Below are 14,198 nucleotides of genomic sequence, written 5' to 3' on the forward strand. Positions count from 1 at the left end.
GCCGGGTACACACTAGACGATATGTCATCTGATCTGGTGGATCGGACTACATATTGTCCACATCGGCTAGTGTGCACCGGGTTATGTCGCTGAAGACGCATGGGAGCATGCAGGTCCGACGGGCAATATCATCAGTGGGGGCCATGGTCCCCACCATCGTTCCATTGCTACCCTGCCAAGTCCCGTCACACCCGATATTGCGCTGGGTCATTTAGTGTGTACCCAGCCTAACACTTGTGTGGTACCCCCATAGTTATGGGATTACCCCTTTAACTAGTTAGGGGATATAGTTACCCTGCAAGCCCCTGTCAGTTTTTTTTAATAAGTTTATACAGCACCATTGGCCCCATAGGCATGTATAGTGAACTTTGGCTGACCCTGCTCTCCCTGAACCCCACTGAGTGTGTGCAAACAGGGAGGTAGAAAGTGCCCCTTGGTCAGCTATCCATTTATGGAGGGAAAATCCTGCCCCATTGATTGGTAGCCTGGGTGTCTAGGCAGAGATCCCTGTAGGCGGCCTGTTGCTGGGTCCCCCCTGTCCATTCATAGATGCCGGATCGACAGGGAGGAGAATATGGAAGAGTTTATAAAATACCCTCCCCAGGGCTGTCAGTGAGAAGTCTGGGAGGATTTTGTCTGTGGAGTGCTCAGAGTCTGGTCATACGTTAGGGTAAAGTATCCCCCTGTGTTACCCTGGATTACAAACACTGCACCTGCTGTGCTGCCTATAAGGAGTTGCTGTGGAGTGCCCTTGGATCTTCAAAAATAGGGGTGCGGTATCCCCTATGCATGCCCTCGATTACAATTACCAGACTTCACCTTAACCCGGAAGGCTACCTATCCAACCTTCCCGGAGAGGTGCTCTGATGCTGGATGTGAGTCCCTGGAGGAAGCTTGCCTCAGGACTTGCATAGAGGACCCTGCTTTGGAAGAAGCCCCCTCTGAATAAAGGACTGCCTTCATAAGTGCCTGTTATCAGGAGGCGCCACATATAGAAGTCTGCGCATGCTGGGAGAGAAGAGGAGTTACCTGGGAAGGAGGTCTCATCGCTTCATAGTCGCGGATGAAGCCCCAGATGAGGAAAAGGTCCCGCCAGTGACGAAAACCCTGCTGGCACCCGCACGAGCAGAAGAAAAGACAGCCCCAGAGGAAGAGTGATTCAGGACCCCTCCTGCTGCTGTGTTTGTTTGTCGGACAGAGCCCCTGTGGAAAGGGATTTTGCACCTGTTGCTCCTTGTAAAATACCTGCTGGAGGTCTGCAGCTGGAAGCTCCGTTGCAGTGCCTAGCATCCCAGAGTTTCCCTGGACATCGTGGGGGGTTGAACAGCCACAGCCAGGGGTAAGAACACCAACCTCCCTCTGCTTAGCTCTTGTCTCCTGTTTTCCCCTGAGTGCAGCTCTTGCCTATAGTATCACCCAGCCGGGACACCCCCTCACCCTCTTCCCTTAGTGCCTTCTAGTGGGTCCCCAGCCTTTTTAGTGGGTCCCTTCTCCCCTCCTAGGAGCTGCCGCCGTGCAGTTGTACCCAGTACCTACTCTTAGGCCCACACAAGGGGTTTTTCAGTTTATACTAGCCTGCCATATCAACTCTCATTGACAGTGTCTTTAAATTAGGGGTGAGCGGGTTCGAATTTCTGAAATCCGAACCCCCCCGATCCGAGTCCGATCCGAGTCAGGCTCGACTTTTCCCGCCTGACTCGGATCTGAAATCGAGGCAAAACGTCATCATCCCGCCTTCCGAGACTCGCGGGTTTTGGATCCTATATAAGGTACCCGCGTCGGCGCCATTTTCTCACTCGGCTGTGGACAGTGAAGAGGGAGGGTGGGAGTTAGGGCTGTGTAGTGTAGTGTAGTGTAGTGCAGAGTAGTGTTGTGTTGTGCTGTGCTGTGCTGCTGTTGTCCACTACTTCAAAGTCCATAGGGGCTGGCTGTGTTGTGCTGTGCTGCTGTTGTTAATAGGGGCTGTGTCCACTACTTCAAAGTCCATAGGGGGTGGCTGGACTGTGTTGTGCAGTCAGTTCTCCATAGTCCTGTGCAGTGTCCCAGTCCTAAAGGGGTGCTGTAGTGTTGTCCAGGGGGTGCTCTGTCCATCAGGGGTGCTCCCCCCAAGTGCTAAAAAAATAATATATTTTCTGTGTTTGTGAATTGTGTGCGCAGTAGCCGCACGTGCATCAACAAAGTAGTGCCAAGCGTGCGCCTGTGTCATAAGTAAAGGGCCGGCTGGCTTGACCGTTAAAGGGTGCTGTAACCCCCAAAGTACACTCCAGTCCAAACTAAAAAAAAAATTATTTTCTCTGTTTGTGAATTGTGTGCGCAGTAGCCGCACGTGCATCAACAAAGTAGTGCCAAGCGTTCGCCTGTGTCATAAGTAAAGGGCCGGCTGGCTTGACCGTTAAGGGTGCTGTAACCCCCGAAAGTACACTCCAGTCCAAACCAAAAAAAAAATTATTTTCTGTGTTTGTGAATTGTGTGCGCAGTAGCCGCACGTGCATCAACAAAGTAGTGCCAAGCGTGCGCCTGTGTCATAAGTAAAGGGCCGGCTGGCTTGAACGTTAAAGGGTGCTGTAACCCCCAAAGTACACTCCAGTCCAAACCAAAAAAAATATATTTTCTGTGTTTGTGAATTGTGTGCGCAGTAGCCGCACATGCATCAACAAAGTAGTGCCAAGCGTGCGCCTGTGTCATAAGTAAAGGGCCGGCTGGCTTGACCGTTAAAGGGTGCTGTAACCCCCGAAAGTACACTCCAGTCCAAACCAAAAAAAAAATTATTTTCTGTGTTTGTGAATTGTGTGCGCAGTAGCCGCACGTGCATCAACAAAGTAGTGCCAAGCGTGCGCCTGTGTCATAAGTAAAGGGCCGGCTGGCTTGACCGTTAGAGGGTGCTGTTACCCCCAAAGTACACTCCAGTCCAAACCAAAAAAAAATTATTTTCTGTGTTTGTGAATTGTGTGCGCAGTAGCCGCACGTGCATCAACAAAGTAGTGCCAAGCGTGCGCCTGTGTCATAAGTAAAGGGCCGGCTGGCTTGACAGTTAAAGGGTGCTGTAACCCCCAAAGTGCACTCCAGTTCAAACCAAAAAAAAAATTATTTTCTGTGTTTGTGAATTGTGTGCGCAGTAGCCGCACGTGCATCAACGTCGTCTGCCAAGCGTGCGCCTGTGTCATAAGTAAAGGGCCGGCTGGCTTGACCGTTAAAGGGTGCTGTAACCCCCAAAGTACACTCCAGTTCAAACCAAAAAAAAAAATATTTTCTGTGTTTGTGAATTGTGTGCGCAGTAGCCGCACGTGCATCAACAAAGTAGTGCCAAGCGTGCGCCTGTGTCATAAGTAAAGGGCCGGCTGGCTTGACCGTTAAAGGGTGCTGTTACCCCCAAAGTACACTCCAGTCCAAACCAAAAAAAAAATTATTTTCTGTGTTTGTGAATTGTGTGCGCAGTAGCCGCACGTGTATCAACAAAGTAGTGCCAAGCGTGCGCCTGTGTCATAAGTAAAGGGCCGGCTGGCTTGACCGTTAAAGGGTGCTGTAACCCCCAAAGTACACTCCAGTTCAAACCAAAAAAAAAATTATTTTCTGTGTTTGTGAATTGTGTGCGCAGTAGCCGCACGTGCATCAACGTCGTCTGCCAAGCGTGCGCCTGTGTCATAAGTAAAGGGCCGGCTGGCTTGACCGTTAAAGGGTGCTGTTACCCCCAAAGTACACTCCAGTCCAAACCAAAAAAAAAATTATTTTCTGTGTTTGTGAATTGTGTGCGCAGTAGCCGCACGTGCATCAACAAAGGAGCAGCGCCAAGCGTGCGCCTGTGTCCCATAAGTAAAGAGCCGGCTGGCTCATTTCTTAAAGGCTGGTGTAACCCACAAAGTGCACTACTCTCCAGCAAAAAAAAAGAAATATTTTCTGTGTTTAGCCGCACGTATATATCAAATCGATATAACATAAATGGAGGACCAAACTTTCTCCGATAAAAATAAAATAGAGAAAGATCAAGAACCACTTCCTCCTAGTGCTGAAGCTGCTGCCACTAGTCATGACATAGACGATAACATGCCATCAACGTCGTCTGCCAAGGCCGATGCCCAATGTCATAATAGAGGGCACATACAATCCCAAATGACAAAGTTCAGGAAAATGACCTTGAAAAAAACATTTAAATCAGCTGAAGAGAAACGTAAACTTGCCAATATGCCATTTACGACACGGAGTGGCAAGGAACGGCTAAGGTCGATCCCTAGTATGCTCATGACTAGTGGTTCAGCTTCACATGACGATGGGGCCCTCCTCCCACTAAAAAAATCAAAAGAGTTAAGCTGGCAAAAGCACAGCGAAGAACTGTGCTTTCTGAGAAGATATCACAAATCCCCAAGGAGAATCCAAGTATGGTGGTGGTTGCGATGCCTGACCTTCCCAGCACTGGATGGGAAGAGGTGGCTCTTTCCACCATTTGCACGCCCCCTCCAAGTGCTGAAAGGAGCACCCACAGTCCACTTGCTGATATGCAAATTGAAGATGTCACTGTTGAAGTACAACAGGATGAGGATACTGGTGTAGCTGGCGCTGAGGATGAAGTTGGCGAGGAGGATTCTGATGGTGATGTGGTTTGTTTAAATCAGGCTCCGGGGGAGACAGTTGTCCGTGGGATGAAAAAGCCCATCACGGTCATGCCTGGGCAGAAGACCAAACATTCCACCTCTTTGGTCTGGCAATATTTCTATCCAAATCTGGACAACAACTGTCTTGCCATATGTACCTTATGTAAAGGTGGAATAAGTAGGGGTAGGGACGTTAACCACCTAGGAACATCCTCCCTTATACGGCACCTGCAGCACGTTCATAATAAGTTACTGTCAAGTTCAGAAACTTTGGCTAAGACCGTAAGCAGTCCAGGGACACCTAAATCCCGTTGTCCTGTTGTATCCAAGCGCCTGCAAACCACACCATCAACTCCCTCCTCGTCAATTTCCTCCTTAGTCAGGATCGGAAGTAGTCCTGCAGGCCATGTCACTGGCATGACTGACTCTCCTATCCCGGATTCCTCCGGAGGATCCTGCATTGCTACGCCTCCTGCTGCCGCTGCTGCTGTTGCTGCTGCTGGGAGTCGATCATCATCCCAGAGAGGAAGTAGGAACACCACTACTTTTACTAAACAATTGACCCTCCAACAGTCCTTAGCGAGGAGGATGAAGTACGACAGCAGTCATCCTGAAGCAAAACGTATAACTGAGGCCTTGACTGCTATGTTGGTGTTAGACATGCGTCCGGTATCCGCCATTAGTGCAGTGGGATTTAGACAATTGATGGAGGTAGTGTGTCCCCGGTTCCAAATCCCGTCTAGATTCCACTTCACTAGGCAGGCGATACCGAGACTGTACAGAAACGTCAGAAAAAGTGTCCTCAGTGTTCTGAAAAATGCCGTTGTACCCAATGTCCACTTAACCACGGACATGTGGACAAGTGGAACAGGGCAGACTAAGGACTATATGACTGTGACAGCCCACTGGGTAGATGTATCACCTTACGCAGCAACAGCAGCAGCGTCACCAGACGCAGCATCTCAGAAACGCCAGCTCGTTCCAAGGCAGGCTACGCTGTGTATCACCGGTTTCAGTAAGAGGCACACCGCCGACAACCTCTTAGAGAAACTAAGGGAAATCATCGCCCAGTGGCTTACCCCACTTAGACTCTCCTGGGGATTTGTGATATCTGACAACGCCACCAATATTGTGTGGGCATTACATCTGGGCAAATTCCAGCACGTCCCATGTTTTGCTCACACAATAAACTTGGTGGTGCAGAATTTTCTGAAAAGCGACAGGGGCGTGCAGGAGACGCTTTGGGTGGCCCGAAAAATTTCAGGCCACTTTCGCCATTCAGCGACTGCGTGCCGAAGACTGGAGCGCCAGCAAACACTCTTGAACCTGCCCCGCCATCACCTGAAGCAAGAGGTTGTGACGCGGTGGAACTCAACCCTCTATATGCTTCAGAGGATGGCGGAGCAGCAAAAGGCCATTCAAGCCTATACATCCACCTATGACATAGGCAAAGGAGGGGGTATGCACCTGACTCAAGCGCAGTGGAGAATGATTTCCGTGTTGTGCAAGGTTCTCCAGCCCTTCGAACTTGCCACACGTGAAGTCAGTTCAGACACTGCCAGCTTGAGTCAGGTCATTCCCCTCATCAGGCTTTTGCAGAAGCAGCTGGAGAAAGTGAAGGAGGAGCTAAGATGGAGCGATTCCGCTCGGCATGTGGGACTTGTGGATGAAGCCCTTCATTCGCTTTGCCAGGATTCCAGGGTGGTCAATCTGTTGAAATCAGACCACTACATTTTGGCCACCGTGCTCGATCCTAGGTTTAAAGCCTATGTGGTGTCTCTCTTTCCGGCCGACACAAGCCTGCAGAGGTGCAAAGACCTGCTGGTGAACACACTGTCAGCTGAAGCGGAACGTGACACGTCAACAGCTCCTTCTTCATTTTCTCCCGCAACTGGGTCTGCCAGGAAAAAACTTAGGTATCCTAAGCAACCCGTGGCGGTGATGCAGGGTAGGCAGGACCAAGTTTGGACATCTGGTCCGGACTGAAGGACCTGGCAACAATTTCTGACATGTCTACTGTCACTGCATATGATACTGCCACCATTGACAGAATGGTGGAGGATTAAATCGGTGACAGCATCCAAGTAGGCATGTCAGACATCCATACCTGTACTGGCAGGAAAAAGAGGCAATTTGGAGGCCCCTGTACAAGCTGGCTCTATTTTACCTGAGTTGCCCCCCCTCCAGTGTGTACTCCGAAAGAGTGTTTAGTGCAGCCGGGAACCTTGTCAGCGAAAGGCGTAAGAGGTTGCTTCCACAGAATGTGGAGAAGATGATGTTCATCAAAATTAATTATCAGCTCTTCCAGGGAGACCAGCCTCCAGAACGTACAGAGGGACCTGTGGTGGTGGATTCAAGTGGGGACGAGTTAATACTTTGTGAGGATGAGGATGTACACACTGAAGAGGGTGAGGAATCGGTGGATGAGGAGGATGAGGATGACATCTTGCCTCCGTAGAGCCAGTTTGTGCAGGGACACATTAATTGCCAGCTTGTTTTGTGGGGGCCCAAACGAACCAATCATTTCAGCCACAGTTGTGTGGCAGACTCTGGCGCTGAAATGATTGGTTTGTTAAAGTGTGCATGTCCTGTTTATACAACATAAGGGTGGGTGGGAGGGCCCAAGGACAATTCCATCTTGCACCTCTTTTTTTTCTTTGCATTATGTACTGTTTGGGGCCTAGTTTTTCAAACTGCCATCCTGTCTGCCACTGCAGTATCACGCCTAGATGGGTCACGTGTTTGTGCCGCCCACTCGTGTCGCTAAGCATAGTCATCCAGCTACCTCGGTGCAACCTTTTGGACATAAAAACACTATTGTGAGGTGTGAGGTGTTCAGAATAGACTGGAAATGAGTGGAAATTAAGGTTATTGAGGTTAATAATAGCATAGGAGCAGAAAAACCTACAAATTCTGTGATTTTAGCTGTTTTTATGCTTTTTTTAATAAAAATACAGATCCAAAACACAAAACCCAGAACCCAAAACACGGAAGGGTGGTTTTGGCAAAACCAATCCAGATCCAAAACACGAAGAAAGATCCAGATCCAAAACCAAAACACGAAAAGTGGCCGGTGCACACCCCTACTTTAAATTAGGTAAAGTGTTGAAATAGGGGGGAAGTGAAAGATAGGTTACCTCTTCTGTCCCCCAAGAGTTGTATTGGTGGTTGTTTTCTCTCCTGTGAACCTTCGGCTCATGTCCGGGAGGGGACGTGGGTTACTTGTGTCGGCTCATGTCTGACGCAATCTAATGGGATGTCAAATGATGCTTAAATCTAATGTAATCTGTATTTATTCTTACTGAAATTTGTTATTCAAATGCTGTTCTCTCTCTGGCATTGTGCCTTGTTGCTGTGTTATTGTGGTCAATGCTGATTATTATTTTGCTTGCCATGAAATGTTTGAATATTTGCTGGTATTGGTGTTAATGTAAATTGTTTTTTATACACTGCTTGTTGCCGGTATCCATTTCAAAATCTATTCATGATGAAATGTATATTATTTGCTGTCCTCTCTTAGCACAAGGTGTATGTTTGCTGTGAATCTTTTACCTTGTCATTTTGTGTGGTGTAATTGTTTATTTAGCCCTGTGTAACCCTGGCTGGCAATTCTGGTAGTAATAGTTGCATTATTGAGCTTGGGCCATTTACTCTGCATAGACTGTTAGCCGTTACAGCTGGAGAACTACAAGTACCAGCCTAACTTGCATGTGCTTTATTGTGCTTGGGCCCTTTACTCTGCATGAACTGTTAGCCATTACAGCTGGGGAACTACAAGTACCGGCTTAACCTGCATGTGCAATATTGTGATCAGGCCACTTACTCTGCATAGACTGTAAGCCGTTACAGCTGGAGAACTACAAGTACCAGCTTAACCTGCTTGTGCTTTATTGAGCTTGGGCCATTTACTCTGCATGAACTGTTAGCCGTTACAACTGGAGAACTACAAGTACCAGCCTAACTTGCATGTGCTTTATTGAGCTTGGGCCATTTACTCTGCATGAACTGTTAGTCGTTGCACCTGGAGAACTACAAGTACCAGACTAACTTGCATGTGCTTTTTTCAGCTTGGGCCATTTACTCTGCATGAACTGTTAGCCGTTACAGCCGGAGAACTACAAGTACTAGCCTAACTTGCATGTGCTTTATTCAGCTTGGGCCATTTACTCTACATGAACTGTTAGCCATTACAGATGGAGAACTACAAGTACAAGCGTGGCCTGCATGTGTTTTCCCCACGTTTTCTCAGCAGAAGTTGAAGCATTAGCACAGACTGTATATTAAAGCTATAGCCTGCTGGTGCACTATTGAAACAAGCTTGGCCTGCATGTGTTTTTCCCACGTTTTCTCAGCAGAAGTTGAAGTATTAGCACAGACTGTATATTAAAGCTATAACCTGCTGGTGCATTACTGATATAAGCTTGACCCGTAGGTTTCATGTTCTGTTCTCTCATTTGCTATTAGTGAAAGTAAAAGTTCTGCAGAAATAGTGTTTTCTTTTGTTTACACTTGCTTGCCAGCTGGGGTCACCGGTAGAGGACAGGGAGGTAATAAATAAATACCTTGACATTGAAAAGTGTAATTTATTTAATTAAATCTGTGAATGGTAAACATTTCCTGTATCAATTGTTATTCTTTGATTGGCAGCAATAAAATTGCGTTGCACCTTCCCTCCTGACTGGTCATTGCGTCTGCAAAAGGGGAATACAGGCTTGCCTCTCTGTCACGGTGTGTCCTATCTTAGCACGGGGAAATCGGCCACCGAAGCATTCCGAACACACCTGAATCTGGTGCTAGTGGTGCAGCACTGTACAAACTTTCAGAGCACCACACTTGACTTAAGTACGTAAATCTCTGAGGTTCAACAGTTACTATAGGCCTGCAGTCTCATTGTGAGACACCTGCTGGCACTAAGCAGACCAGTAGTGTCCACCATTATTATTAGAGATGAGCGGTTCAGATTCTAAGGAATCAGAACCGTTCTGACCAGGTGGAATCCGAGTCCACCCGAATGCAAGTTTGGGTGTTCCCGCCTGACTCGGATTACACGTCGAGGCCAAACTTCACCCGGCCGACACCGGATTCTCATGAGACTCAGGTGACGTTCGGCCTCTATAAAAAGCGCTGCCCGGGATTCAGCGCCATTTTCAATTAGAGGTGAGGTGTCTAGTCTGGTCTGTGTGACCTCCATTAGTTAGTTAGTTGTTAGAGCCACTGTGTGTATACAAGCTCCGTGACTGGGCATAAATCCACTGTACTGGGCATAAGCCCGCTATGTGTATACAAGCTCCATGACTGGGCATAAGTCCACTGTACTGGGCATAAGCCCACTGTGTGTATATAAGCTCCGTGACTTTACTGGGCATAAGCCCACTGTGTGTATACAAGCTCCGTGACTGGGCATTAGCCCACTGTGTGTATACAAGCTACGTGACTGGGCATTAGCCCACTGTGTGTATACAAGCTCCATGACTGGGCATAAGCCCACTATGTGTACACAAGCTCTGTGACTAGGCATAAACCCACTGTGTGTATACAAGCTCCGTGACTGGGTATTAGCGTACTGTGTGTATACAAGCTCCGTGACTGGTCATAAGCCCGCTGTGTGTATACAAGCTCTGTGACTTTACTGGGTATAAGCCCACTGTGTATATGCAAGCTCCGTGACTTTACTGGGCATAAGCCCACTCTGTGTATACAAACTCCGTGACTTTACTGGGCATAAGCCCACTGTGTGTATGCAAGCTCTGTGACTTTACTAGTCATAAGCCCACTGTGTGTATACATGCTACGTAACTGGGCATAAGCCCACTGTGTGTATACAAGCTCCGTGACTGGGCATAAACCCACTGTGTGTATACAAGCTCCGTGACTTTACTGGGCATAAGCCCATTGTGTGTATACAATCTCCGTGACTGGGCATAAGCCCATTGTGTGTATACAAGCTCCGTGACAGGGCATAAGCCCACCGTGTGTATACAAGCTCCGTGACTTTACTGGGCATAAGCCCACTGTGTGTATACAATCTCCGTGACTGGGCATAAGCCCACCGTGTGTATACAAGCTCCGTGACTTTACTGGGCATAAACCCACTATGTGTATACAAGCTGGGTTAGTTGTTAGAGCCACTGTTAGAGCCACTGTGTGTTGTTAGAGCCACTGTGTGTATACAAGCTCCGTGACTGGGCATAAATCCACTGTACTGGGCATAAGCCCACTATGTGTATACAAGCTCCATGACTGGGCATAAGTCCACTGTACTGGGCATAAGCCCACTGTGTGTATATAAGCTCCGTGACTTTACTGGGCATAAGCCCACTGTGTGTATACAAACTCCGTGACTGGGCATAAACCCACTGTGTGTATACAAGCTCCGTGACTTTACTGGGCCTAAGCCCATTGTGTGTATACAATCTCCGTGACTGGGCATAAGCCCATTGTGTGTATACAAGCTCCGTGACTGGGCATAAGCCCACCGTGTGTATACAAGCTCCGTGACTTTACTGGGCATAAGCCCACTGTGTGTATACATGCTCCGTGACTGGGCATAAGCCCACTGTGTGTATACATGCTCCGTGACTGGGCATAAGCCCACCGTGTGTATACAAGCTCCGTGACTTTACTGGGCATAAGCCCATTGTGTGTATACAAGCTCCGTGACTGGGCATAAGCCCACCGTGTGTATACAAGCTCCGAGACTTTACTGGGCATAAGCCCATTGTGTGTATACAATCTCCGTGACTCTGCATAAGCCCATTGTGTGTATACAAGCTCCGTGACTGGGCATAAGCCCATTGTGTGTATACAAGCTCCGTGACTGGGCATAAGCCCATTGTGTGTATACAAGCTCCGTGACTGGGCATAAGCCCACCGTATGTATACAAGCTCCGTGACTTTACTGGGCATAAGCCCATTGCGTGTATACAAGCTCCGTGACTGGGCATAAGCCCACTGTGTGTATACAAGCTCTGTGACTTTATTGGGCATAAGCCCACTGTGTGTATACAAGCTCTGTGACTGGGCAGAAGCCCACTGTGTGTATACAAGCTCTGTGACTGGGCAGAAGCCCACTGTGTGTATACAAGCTCTGTGACTGGGCAGAAGCCCACTGTGTGTATACAAGCTCTGTGACTGGGCAGAAGCCCACTGTGTGTATACACCTGCGTTTGCACCACCACATCCCCGTTTCTATCGACCAACCCTGTCACCACCCACAAACGGCTCGTCCTGTCACTCATTCTAGCGAGACGTCTATGTACAGGGTGTGAACGCTTCCCGATCGCATGGACCAGTCCGCGCACATGCATTGCATCTTATACGCATGCGCACAATGCAAACATCGACAGACTACGTGCGAATGCGACCACATCCTAGCGAGCGGGTCTGAATCAGGCCCTGTATGCAAACCTCCAGACCGGAGAAGTTCAGAGGATAGGAATAAAGGGCCTGCTCTAGAGATGGACACAGTGCCAATGTTTACACAGCTGAATGATTATCGGTGGTCTGTGCATTGTGCATGAGTGAAGTTTTATTACCGATGTCGCTTGCAGAAAGAATTTATTCATAAAGTGACTGACAGGAAGGGACCGTTTGTGGGAAGCAACAGGGGGAGCCGTATCAAAACACAGATGTGTCACAAGCTTTTTGATGGGCGTGTCCCGGCTGCGACTGCAAATCCGTTTGCAGTAAAAATGGCTCTGGCTTCTCAGTTCCGGAGGCCATTCTGCACGAACATAGGGTTACTCAGAAGTCCTATAGTCGACTGATCTGTGTCCGAGCTGCATCTTTGTACGCAATCGCATGGATTTGCGAAACAACCGCTTTGTACAAATTCGCAGCTGCAGCGCCATTAGCGTAGAATCAGGCCCAGAGTCCTGTGTGACCCGCCAGAAGGGAGCAATTCAGAGGTCGGCAGTAAATAAAACTATTTCCCTGGGTGTCATGAGGCTAATTCTACGTTATGCCATTGTATACTTTATGCTTTTTGACATCCGCCCTTATGTTCCCACTTTGCCGGCTGTTCTCTCTTCTGAATTTCTGGCAGTGGATTTCATTCTCACACTTGGACCCAAATCAAGTGTATTCACTCTGTTAAGTCTCTGTAGGTAAAAGGAGACTTTTAGTTCCCAGAGTCATTCCTGGACACTGGCTAACTCGTACAACTCGGAATTTCACCTTCGGCTCCCAACATTAGACTTGCTCCTTGTTTTGTACAAAGGTGTATACCGGCGCTGAATTAAGTTGCTGTATATGATTAAAACACAGATATGTGTGCAATTTATATCACATTTATTTCATAATATTATTGTTGAACATAAAATATAAAAAACATAGCATATAAAAAATACCCTGTGTCTTGGGAGCATAAAATTCAATGTCCAATGGAATCGCTATTGGGGGACTGTTTAATCCAGTTGATATGACACTAATTGACTATGATATGACACTAATATGACTTGCTGTGGTAAATGACAAGGTCGTTATAGAGGCCGAACCTTTAGGCCCACCACGCTCGGCCCAAGTGGCGGAACTGGTGGCACTAAAGAGGGCGTGTGAATTAGCGGAAGGTAAATCTGCTAATATCTACACTGACTCTTGTACGCCTTCAGGGTAGTAGGCGATTTCAGTGCTCTATGGCGTCTTAGAAAATTTATGACAGCAGCAGGCACACCAATTGCACATTCCAGCTATATAAAAGGACTATTACAGCAATCCAATTGCCTAAGGCAGTGGCGGTAATTAAGTGTAAAGCCCATACATGTGAGGATGATACGGTGTCACTGGGCAACAACAGGGCAGACAAAGCTGCAAAATGGGCAGCAGGGTTAAAAATGAATGTACCAACTGAACAAATGATGACTTTTCAAACGATTGACATGCTGAAATTAATTGAGATGCAAAATTTGTGTTCCATTCAGGAAAAGGCAGTCTGGAGGTCCAAGGGATGTGGGCAAGAGTCTTCTGGACTCTGGAGAGATGGACAAGGTTAGCCAGTGGCTCCCAAGACGTGCTACCCAAGCCTGGCTGAGGCAGAGCACGGTCTGACTCACTTGGGAAAGCAAGGTATGTGCAAATTGGTGAGAGCATACTGGTGCGCACCGGGTTTTCTTCTCAAGCGTAGAAGAGAGCAATGTCCTGTCTGACGTGCTTGAGGAAAAACATTGGGAAAGCGATCCCTACCGAACCATCCCACATTCCTCCGACTGAAGGACCTTTTCTGGTAATACAAATTGATTTCATCCAATTACCACCCTGCAGGAATCTCAAGTATGTATTAGTGTGTACTGATGTGTTTTCTAATTGGGTTGAGGCATACCCAGCTGCCACTAATACTGCTGCATTTACTGCCAAGAAAATTGTTCAGGAGTTTGTATGCAGATACGGTATCCCTAAAATTATTGAGAGTGATAGGGGTACTTATTTCACAGGTGATGTTTTCCAAAATATGTTTAAGCTGATGGGTATTAAAAGTCGCCTTCCTACCCCCTACCGACTGCAAGCCAGTGCCAAGGTGGAGAGGATGAACGGGACTATTAAAAACAAATTAAGTAAAATCATGTTGGAAACTGGACTAGGTTGGCCAGAAGCACTACCACTTATCCTTCATAGTAT

The sequence above is a fragment of the Taudactylus pleione genome, unplaced genomic scaffold (assembly GCF_031769625.1).
Source record: "Taudactylus pleione unplaced genomic scaffold, aTauple2 ptg000136l, whole genome shotgun sequence".
In the NCBI taxonomy this organism is placed as follows: domain Eukaryota; kingdom Metazoa; phylum Chordata; class Amphibia; order Anura; family Myobatrachidae; genus Taudactylus; species Taudactylus pleione.